This window comes from Saccopteryx bilineata, chromosome 1, assembly GCF_036850765.1.
Source record: "Saccopteryx bilineata isolate mSacBil1 chromosome 1, mSacBil1_pri_phased_curated, whole genome shotgun sequence".
Classification (NCBI taxonomy): domain Eukaryota; kingdom Metazoa; phylum Chordata; class Mammalia; order Chiroptera; family Emballonuridae; genus Saccopteryx; species Saccopteryx bilineata.
Genome location: NC_089490.1, coordinates 181,820,700 through 181,831,809, shown reverse-complemented (window position 1 = coordinate 181,831,809; position 11,110 = coordinate 181,820,700). Strand labels below are relative to the sequence as shown.

General features: G+C 46.8%; 1 pseudogene; it reads right to left on the bottom strand.

The window, feature by feature from the left end:
* Nucleotides 1-215: 215 nt before the first annotated feature.
* LOC136320260 (zinc finger protein 350 pseudogene) lies at nt 216-1,776 on the bottom strand (annotated as a pseudogene).
* Nucleotides 1,777-11,110: the final 9,334 nt, after the last annotated feature.

Genomic DNA, 11,110 nt, shown 5'->3' with positions numbered 1-11,110 from the left:
ACTAGATAGAGGGTGACGGAGGACAATCTGACTTTGGGCGAGGGGTTTGCAACATAATTTGATGACAAAATAACCTAGACATGTTTTCTTTGAATATATGTACCCTGATTTATTAATGTCATCCCATTACCATTAATAAAAATTTATTAAAAAAAAAAAAAAAAAAAAACTTTTGTTCAAATCTTTTACATATAGAATGTCTCTGAGTTTTTTCCCTACTGGTTTCCTTTGACATAAAATAAGGTGTAATTGCCACTGAAAGCAAGACCATAGTCACTGCATTCATGAGGTTTCTGTCCTGTGCAAATCTTCCTGAGGGCACACAGCTGGCCACAGGCTGGCCTACTGCGACTGCATTCCTGTTTGCTAGGGGTCTACTGATGTTTAATGCTGTATGAGGGGCTGTAGAAGGCACCTTCATCAGTGCTGTATTAAGGTTTTTCTCCAGCAGAACAACACTGGTCTGGGTTGACCAGTGACTCTCTGAGGAAAAATGTGCCACCCAGATTGAGTGAATTGCCTGATGTTCACTAAAGACTGACTTCACTTTGAAGGCTTTCCCGCATTCATTGCATCCATAGGGTCTCTCTCCTGTATGACTTCTCTGATGTACCAGCCACAGCTTCCCAATCAAGATTTTCCCACAGTCACTGCACTAAAAGGGTTTCTCTCCTGTGTAAATTCTTTCATGTCTAATGAGACCTATCTTCTGGGATAGGATTTCCCACATTCACTGCACACAGAGTGTCTTTCCCACGTGAAATTTCTGATGGGTCACGAGAGTGTCCTTTTCCACAGGCGTCTGTGTGAAGCCTTTTCCACATTTGTTGCACACATAAGGTTTGTCGCCTGTATGAGTGTGTAGATGGACCATGAGGTTGCCCTTTGGGGTGAAGCTTTTCCCACACTCACTGCATGCGTGCAAACAGTATCTCTCCAATATATATTTTGTAATGTATACAAAGCCATGATTCCTTGAGAAAGGCTTTGCCACACTCTGTGCCTTCCTAAGATTTCTCTCCTGCATGTGATCTCCAGTGTTCATTCAGTGTGACCTTTTGGGGAAGGCTTTCCCACCCCGACTACACTGATGCGGCTTCTCTCCTGTATGAAGATTCTGGTGATAACTGAGCTAACAGTTCTGCACGAAGGCTTTTCCACATTCATTGCATACATGACATTTCCTTATTTTCTAAGATTGCTCATGCTTAATGCGTGGAAACTTAGGTCTGATTTCGTCTTTCTGGGAATTTCATTTCAGTCTGAAATTGTTCATTATTAGAATGGAGGAAAAAATTCCCATCTCCAGAAAGTTCACCGAGCTTCTTGCTTTCATAGCTTCTGTTCTGGTTAAGTAAAGATAAATTTTTATTTCATTCTTTCTCCATGTGAGTCAGACATATCATTGTTTTTTGCTGTAGCAAAAACTGAGTTTTGCTCCAATGGACAGAATTTTCTAATACGTTATTTTTGTGCCATTGTTCTAGGCTACTGTTTATGCTTTCATTTGGTACGTGCTCCAGCAGATGATCGTCAAGTTTTCAGAATGGGGTCAACAGGGGATTTCACTTTCCATTGTCCACAGTGGTTCTCAGTGATCTAACTTGGAAAGTTCATCTGGTGTGCTGGCTTGATAACCCACTGACAGCAGCTGGCTATAGTTCTCCATCACGTCTCAGTACAGTTCCTCTGAGCAGGAGCCAGGAGCTACCAGTTCTCCCAGATGAAGTCCACAGCCATGTCGTCACACATCAGGGATTCCTGAGCCTGAAGCATTTTCTCCTGTTCTCTGAAAACAGCTGTCAACTAGAAGGCTCTGTTTTGATGTGTTCTGGGTCTGCTCAAAATTTCTGTTCAGAAATCTGTCTTCAGTCAAGTGTGTCCGTGGAAATGCTGATACCCTATCCTGCAACTTCTTCCCCCATCACATGATTCTATTACTTCTGTGGAGACAGAGCCTCTGAGGTGATGCACTGAAAAGGGCCCACCATTATCTGTGTGTAGTTCTGCTCAGATGTTGAAACCGAGTCTCAGGAGGAGAAACAGAATCAGAAAAATCCGCTCTGAAGCACATTCTGGCCTCCTCGCCACCCTCCGGTCCCACTGGAGGCTGTTACACCACCCCGCACGCTTCGGCTTTTGACCCACAGCATCCAGGGTTGTTGGGACAGAGGCCAAGGACACTCCTCAGCACCCTCCTCACAGTGCCCTCAGGGGGCTGCCAAAGAACCAGTGCCAACAATTAATATTGAACTTGAAAATTGCCTGGGAACAGAAAGTGTGGACTATTCAGGTGCAAATCACATGCAAATCATGTGCAAACAGCTCCACACCAGCCCCTGTAATTCTGTAAACCAGCTTGGCCAGCTCTAAGGGGCAGTTTGAGGACCCCCATCCCATGCTCCCACCCCAACTCTGCTCCAGCTGCACTGCAGCCCATCCCTGTACTGGTAGAGCCCTCTGGGTGACAACTAGCTTGCCCAGAAACTCTTCAGATCAGAACCCCTTCCAATTCTGAGGTCGTTCTGTGCCTGCAAAAAAGAGAATCCTAACCATGCAACCTAGCTGTCCTCACCATTGCCCAAAGTGCCTTCCTAAAGGTCACCCCAAACAACTGGCACTAAATCCCTCACCTAGCACCTCTGCTCCATCCTCTATGTCCAGGCAAGACCTGGCTCTGCTGACGCCTGAGTTGGCTCCCCCTATGGCACAGCCCAACCCCACTCCTCCTCCCTTCTCTGGCTCTGTTGATAGTAAATTTAAGGTGAGGGTGACTTTAGTAGACCTCTCAGATAGGGGTTGGGACAGATGGGTCTCTCTGGGGAGGTAGGAGCTGCCTAAGCTTCCGAATTTTTCTGCATGTGGCAGGAAAACAGTTCAGTGTCCCCTACCTCCCCAGGCCATCCCTGAATGAGATAACCGGGAGCCCAGAGTTCACCTGCAGGGTCGGTGACGTGGCCTTCCAGGCCCGAGACCACCGGCTGCAGACAGACTTGAGGTTCAGTGCCTTTCCCTTTCCCCAGGCAGCGGGGAGCTCCCCGAGCAGGAAGCAGCCCACAGGCCTGCTCTCCCCACTCGCCTGGGCTCCTAATAGCCTCTCCTCAAGCTGCCACCAAGACGGGAAGGAGTCCCATCCCCACCCAGCCCCTGCAGTAGAACCTTCCACACGCACACCGTGTTCCTGTCTCCACCTGCATCCCTCACTCTGACATTTCAGGCTCCACGAGGGTGGGGCCAGGGTCTGACTTACTCTGCACCCCAAGCATCCGGCGTCCAGCATGGGAGCCTACCTCATATACAGCTGACCCTGAAAGACGTGTGAACCGCGCTGGTCCACTGACACAGGGTTTTTTTTCAATCAGTGCATTCTGTCCCCTATTCCCCGGGCGAACAGTTGCATGCTTTGCATCTGCAGATTTAACCAACCCAAGTACCAGTGTTTTCCCATTCTCATTGACAGATTCTCAACCCTGGGTGAAAAACTGTTTTTGCATTCCCAACAGCAGATTCCCAACTGTGAGTTCCTAACCAAGGATGGAAAATACTCTTTTTGATCGACAGTTGGTTCAATCTGCAGATGCAAATAATAATAATAAGTTATACGCGGTTTTCCACTAGGCAGGGTGGGCAGACACTACTAACCCCATGTTGTTCTAGGGCCAAACTGTATGTGGAGAGAAGGGCCTGTAAAAACTCCAGTCCATCGGCTGCGACGTTCAGCTCCTACTCAGTGGTAAGGGCCCTTGACAGTAAGTGTTGAAGTGTCTTTCCTCTGCTGCATTCCCATGGCCTGGAGCAACGTGTGGTGTCGGGAGGCCCTGGGCCAGCCTCACCGCTGTCACCCTAACCAGGGTTGGGTGGAAAAGGTGGATGGGGAGAGAACAAGCCCCCGGTCTGTGCGCCCTGCGGGACCAGCAAGAAAAGTTCTGATGCTACCCTCAAAAGGAATTGATGGTCCAATTGCTGAGTTATACCAGGACTGGCATCTCCTGGTGAGTGATACGGTGACAGTGGCATGAAGGAAGATGCTGAGGCAGTGGTGATGAAGGGTGGATTTCTCTAAGAAAGGGGAGGGGAGTGGGTGGAGACTGAGAAGTTGGAGCTGGAGTTTAGAATAAAGGAAGAGTGCGTGGGCCCGGGGTTTGGAAACAGCTTGGGCCCAAGTAGCAAGGTGGCCACGCACAGTGTGGTGTGCAGTGTGGAAGACCATAAACTGGGTCTCCGGAGCTGTGTCTGCGGCAGCTCCTCCCATTTGCTCCTTTATGACAGACAGTCCCTTGATTCAGGGACACCCGTGACTGATTGAGTCACACCTTCCACTGAATATTATTGACCAAGTATTAAACATAAATAATGAGGTACTAAGTGAGATAAAAGTACATCCCATTTTCAGAAACATTAAATTATGGGGGGAAATGTGCATCTGAGATCGAAGAATTATAATGATATATTTATATATATACTGCTTACAAAAATTAGGGGATATTTCAAAATGAATGTGAAGCAATAAAATATCCCCTAATTTTTATAAGCAGTGTAATTTATAGTAATATGATAATAGTACTAGATAGTAAAGGTATAGTGTAGTAATATAATATAAAGGGAATTGTTTGCTTTCATTACAACTCACCTGGTTACAAAGAAGAAAAACTCAACCACAGCGGCTCAGGTAAAAAGAACACAGGGCAGTTTTATGACATCCAAAAGCAAGAGAGAGTCACATCCGGCCGGGCCCTGCAGGAGCAGTACGGGGACCTGGCATGCCATACGAAGGGGCAGCAGCCACCATCTCTGGGACCTTCCTTCTCTGCTTCTTTCTCACTGAACGTTTGCTTCATGCTTCTCTCTCTCTCTCTCTCTCTCTCTCTCTCTCTCTCTCTAGCTTCCTCTCCTTATTCAAGGTCTCCGTTAGGCCGGCTGGGCTTCAGACTGTGGCCATGACTTTTGTCCACCCCTCCCCCAGTTAGTTCCCAGGATCTTAATTCCAAATCCCCAGGAAAGAACTTTGATAGCTCAGTGCATTTGTTTGGATATCAGTTTGACTATTGCAGCAGAGAGACTCCGAAATAACAGTTGGCTTAAATAAGAGCATTTGTCTCACTTTCATGAAAGTCTGTGTTGCCATGACAGCTCTCCTCTGCAAAGCTGTCCGAGATCTAGGTTCCTCTCATCTTATTGCTATCATTCCTAGGGTAGCAACTGTGCCCCTGTGGTCCAGGATGGCTCACCACCATCTCCACACTGCATAAGCAGGATGGAGGGAAGACGTGGCCCCGGAATTGTACGCATCACTCCCACTCCCACGACCAGATCTACCCACATGACTAAGCCTAGCTTCAGAATTGCCCAGGAACGATCTCTGCTAGGCAGTCAACTGAGGGGGGCAGGGAGGACCAACAGCCATTTCTGGCATATGCTGGTCAGTTAGTTGTAGTGGAAGGGAGGTAAGGAGGACCAAGAAGGGCCTGCATGGTGGAAACATGGTGGGCTGGACACACCCTGCAGCAGAGACCAGGAAAAGAGAGCTGGGAACCAGCCCTCGTCCAGTACAAGTCTACACAACGCCAAATCCACACTCAGCTCTGCACTACCCACTGTGTCAACAGTTGTGCAGCGGACGTCTCAGTTGCAAAGTATTGAGGGTAAACATTTAGTGATGGGACTAGGAGAGAGGAAACCCTTGGGGTAAGCAGTGTGGGACAGTCTTGGGAGTTTCATCTCAGAGAAAACCACTTTATGTGAGCCACGGAAAGGATATTAGGGTTAGACTTGGTAAGAAGAGGAGAAAAACTCACACAAGAAGGGGGACCAGGGAGGATTTACAGTGGTCAAGTCTATAGGCAAGGAGTCTTACCAGTTTCCAGTAAAGTCTCTTACTCTCAGTTTCCTTATCTAGACAGAAAGCTCTCTGGGAGGTTGGTAGGGAAGATTATTTGAGGCGACAGGTGTACAGCACCAGGGGTGTGTCTAGCACACTGAAGGCTCTCAATAAATGGTAAAGTGTCTTTAGATGTGACGGCCCAAACCGAGTTCCGTGAGGTGTTCCTTGCATACCACTTAGTCCAGAAGCTCAGGCGTTCCTTCTCCCCCTTTTCTATATATTTCTTGGGGAAGTGGTTCTCCAATTAGAGAGGGCATAAAATAGCTCCCACTTTCCTAGTGGACCCAGGAGTCTGCATTTTCTCACCAGGAAATTTGGGGCCAGTGGTTGAAGGGCTGAACTTTGAGAAATACTGCAGAAAGGGAAGCTCCATCTCTCGGGATGACCTTTCTCATTGACACAATCCTATTCGCACACAATGGTCAACACTGCGCTCCCACGAATACAGCTTCTCCTGTTACTTTTTCTGTGGTGTTCCTGGGGCACGCAAGACTGGAAGGGAGTTGTGGGAGAGAGGGCGAGGTGATGGTCGTAAAAGCTTATTTGGAACATCTGCAAGCCCAGTGATGACTTCTCCTTTCAAACTTCCATTAGAAAACTAGCTCGCCTTTGGGGCAGCATCTGTGGTCACTGCTGGGACCAGAATGTGCAGACCTGCTGGAGACACCAAAGCACTATTAATAGTGGGGCTCAGTGAGGCCAGGCCTAGGAAGTGTGAAATGCTTCTTCAGGAGCTGACAAATCCTTTGAGAGCCCAGGCCATCTCAGACTTGACTCTAGTCACTTTGGCTGCCATCTCACATGTGACCTCTGGTGCCCTGGGTGAGGCAAAGGCCTGACCACAGATGACCCCAGGCCAGTTCTCCCTGAAGTCCTTCCTTCTCATGCACTCGACACAGTGTGGGCCACTGGTTCTCTGGGTATAATATTTATTGGATTTTCCCCCCCTGATGGCAGAAGAAATATACAATCACCATAAAAGGTGTTTTTTGAAGATCTGAAACAGAACAAAAGAAAAATAAAAGCCACCTGTAATTCTACCACCTGGAAATAACCATTCACATTTTAAAGTAACACACTACTAGTTTTTCCTATGCATATATTTGCATAAACTTGCATATATCACATTTGGATTTTCCTTAATCCTCTGCTCTGTAAACTGCTTGCTTCACTTAACAATGTATAATAATTTCCCACATTGTCCAATGGTCTTTACCACCACATATATAATAGCTCATCGTATTCTAGTATATGGATACACAATTTAATTCGGACATTTAAGTTATTTTTATTTTTTGTTTTTATTTATTTTAGTTTGCTATTATAAATCTTATTGCATGTCAGTATGGTTTTTCTTAAGATCAATCTCATGATTGATCTTAAGGTCTAAGCTAAAATCTTAGATCAAAGGGTTTTTTTGTTGCTGTTGTTTTAGATATGTATCACCAACTTATAGATGTTCAGGTAGATATAGTAGATATTGAAGAAGGCCAGGAGTCCACATCAGGCTTCAGGGTGTGGAGAAGGCAGTGTAAGCTGAAGATTGTCCCCCGGAGCTCAAATTCAGACACCATGAAGGAGCATTTGGTCAAGCTGGGCATGTTAGGAGGATCCTCTTCCCCAAACACCCCCCCCCAACAAAACAAGCCTAGGGTCTCTTAATGACCCTCTGAAGATCTGTCTTCTTTGATTATGCTCAACCCATTTTAGGGATTCTATGCAAATCTTTATCTGGCCTGCAGCAATTATATCTGAAAACCAGACTTTTGAAAGAAGTACATTTAACTTTTTTTTTAAATAGCATTTTTAGTGCATGCTATTATCATTGTTACTTATTCAAATATGTTGACGGGGGAGTAGGTGGAAGGGTGATGTTTGCATTGGCATGGCAACCAGTGACTAATTGAATCCCCCCCACAGCCCAGAATGGCTTCTTTAACTCACACACAGCCAAAAATGGATTTTTTCCGCCTGTGTGTCATTGGCTTATGGTAGAGAAAAGGTTACCCACTCATGATCTAACCCTTTCTATTCTATTTATATTTTCAGTTTGTGCCACCTTTGGAGCTAATCAGCTTAGCAAGCTTTCTTCCCACCCTATGAAGTCAGCTTTCTTTTGATCTACTGTTACCTCTTTTCAGCTGTACAACATGCTCCCTAATTATTAAAAAAGCTAATATTTCTTGAAACTTTACTATGATGGCAGGCACTCTGCAAGGTATTTCATATACGTTATTTCTTTTAATCCTTAAGGAAACCCCAGGCTGTAGGAACCGTCATTACCATCCTTTCTTAAACATATGTGGGGCTCAGGACACAGAGTTTACAAGATGAGGATCTGGACTTGATAAGTTGGACTCTGGAGGCTGAGGGTCTAACCAGTACCCAACTCGGCCAATAGGGTATGCGGGGTCTCCTCCTTCTGGTGTGGGGATCTGGGATTGGATGAACCAGTCCATAGTCAAGCACAAGCTTTTCTTCCATATCAGAATCCTTGACCATACCCTCGCTTGGATTTTCAAGGCTGGAAAGTGTGAGCAAATCAGTCTATCTCTATGTAAAAGTTCAAACCCTGGGCATTAACTAAATTTTTCCTCTTCTCTCTTTTGATCACAAATAGTACCTGAAACTTTCTAGCTGTCAGTCCCTTCATCTCTAACATACAAGGTCTAAAAGCTAGCTCGCCCTGGCCAGTTGGCTCAGTGATAGAGCATCGGCCTGGCATGCAGTAGTCCTGGGTTCGATTCCCAACCAGGGCACACAGGAGAAGCGCCCATCTGCTTCTCTACCCTTCCCCCTCTCCTTCCTCTCTGTCTCTCTCTTCCCCTCCTGCAGCCAAGGCTCCATTGGAGCAAAGTTGGCCCAGGCGCTGAGGATGGCTCCATGGCCTCTGCCTCAGGCACTAGAATGGCTCTGGTTGCAACAGAGCAACACCCCAGATGGGCAGAGTATTGCCTCCTGGTGGGGATGCTGGGTGGATCCCGGTCAGGCACATGCAGGAGTCTGTCTGACTGCCTCCCTGTTTCCAACTTCAGAAAAATACAAAAAAAAAAAAAAAGCCCTGGCCGGTTGGCTCAGCGGGGTAGAGCGTCGGCCTAGCGTGCGGAGGACCCGGGTTCGATTCCCGGCCAGGGCACACAGGAGAAGCGCCCATTTGCTTCTCCACCCCTCCGCCGCGCTTTCCTCTCTGTCTCTCTCTTCCCCTCCCGCAGCCAAGGCTCCATTGGAGCAAAGATGGCCCGGGTGCTGGGGATGGCTCTGTGGCCTCTGCCTCAGGCGCTAGAGTGGCTCTGGTCGCAACATGGCGACACCCAGGATGGGCAGAGCATCGCCCCCTGGTGGGCAGAGCGTCGCCCCTGGTGGGCGTGCCGGGTGGATCCCGGTCGGGCGCATGCGGGAGTCTGTCTGACTGTCTCTCCCTGTTTCCGGCTTCAGAAAAATGAAAAAAAAAAAAAAAAAAGCTAGCTCATGTGAAGACTGGGAAGATGATGTGGGAAGGCCTCTGGGAAAGCCCTTTGCACAGGGCCCAGTGCACAGTAGGTGCTAGGTGCTCAATAAAGCTTCCTTCCTTCCATCTCTTGTAGGAATTCCAAGAATAGCCTGTCTCCATGGTTGAGCTTCTGGACTATGGTCATCTCTGGTGTCTCCACGCTCCTCCCGAGGGCAGAGGGCAGAGGGTAGAACTGACACTCCTCTTTTGAGGGCTTCCAGGCTGGCCCCGTCAGGACCCATGATGGTTTAGGTTCTGGCATGGTTCTCTGGTGAGTCACAGGATGGTAAGGATGCCAAAGGTTTTGAGTCCTTCAAATTCTGCAAACAACAACAACAACAGGAGAAGTTTCTGGAGCTTACTCTTATTTCCTTGGTTTTGAACAACTGTAAAATAGTTGAGAGCCGGCCTGACCTGTGGTGGCGCAGTGGATAAAGCGTCGACCTGGAACACTGAGGTTGCCGATTCGAAACCTTGGGCTTTCCTGGTCAAGGCACATATGGGAGTTGATGCTTCCTGCTCCTCCCCCTTCTCTCTCTCTCTCTCTCTCCCCTCTCTCTAAAAATCAATAAATAAAATATAAAAAAAAATAGTTGGGAGCCAAAACAAGCAAGAATGTGAATCCTGGCCTGTATGGCCTCCCCCTTATTTCCTTCCGTAATGCCTCCGAGCAGCAGCGATAGGCATGGGAGACATGCTAGAGAGGGCAATTGTAGAGATTCGATGAGAATGCAGGGAGAGCTCTCGGCCCCACACCGGGCAAGCAGTGAATGCCAGGAATGCAATTACTCGAGGAAACTTGGGATTCCAGGGGAGTTAAGGAAAAGTATTTTTAACAAGGCAAGAGAAGAAACAGAGACATGTAAACACTACTGAAGGTTCATCAGCAGATTAGGCTGTATCTTTTCTGCTTTCAAGTTGCTATTTTCTCTGTCCATTGTCACTCTGATTTTCTGTATGCCCTGTGTCCCCACAGGGAGACCCCATGGAAAGGAAACACTTAATGGTATTTCCAACTTATAGAAAATGTTCAGTAAGGGCAGCCTTGCTCTGGGTGATGTTCTGCACGAATCCAGTGGATGAAGAGTCTGTTCCCAGCACTGAGACTGTAAGGGAAAGGTTTGCACAGAAGGGTAGGCCGGGGAAGCTGGATGCACTCCCAGATCCAACCGAGTTAAGTCTTTCCAGTTCCGCTTCATCATGTTGTTGGAAATAAATTCCCAGAACATCAGATTCTGCCATTTTCAAAAAGACAAAGAAAAAAAAAAAAAACCACAACAAAAATTCCAGAGCCTCATACAAATGTTATTTTGCTGATCAGTATCTTTAAGGTGGTCAAAGCTGTTTTCTTCACCATCAGTACAAAGAACCAAGAGCTGACGCCTCCTGAATGGAGAAAACTATAGAAATATCACGAATAGAATTTTTAGCATTTGATCATATCATAGCTCATCTTAGGATGCTTTCTTTCTTGCTGTAAGCATGGGCTACACATCATATTTCTATAGTGACATGATGGATTTCCCCCACTGGGCTGAGGGAGAAATGAGGACTGTACTTTCTTCAACAGTTGCTGGAATGGATGATAATCTGTATAAGCCAATAAATGGAAGATTTCTCAAAAGAAAAGTTTGCCTTCAACAAAAATGCTAACTAGTTAGAAAGAGTTGTACATGGGTAAGCAAATATAGATAACTAACACACCAATTCATATCCTCCAGGAACATTTATTGAGAGCC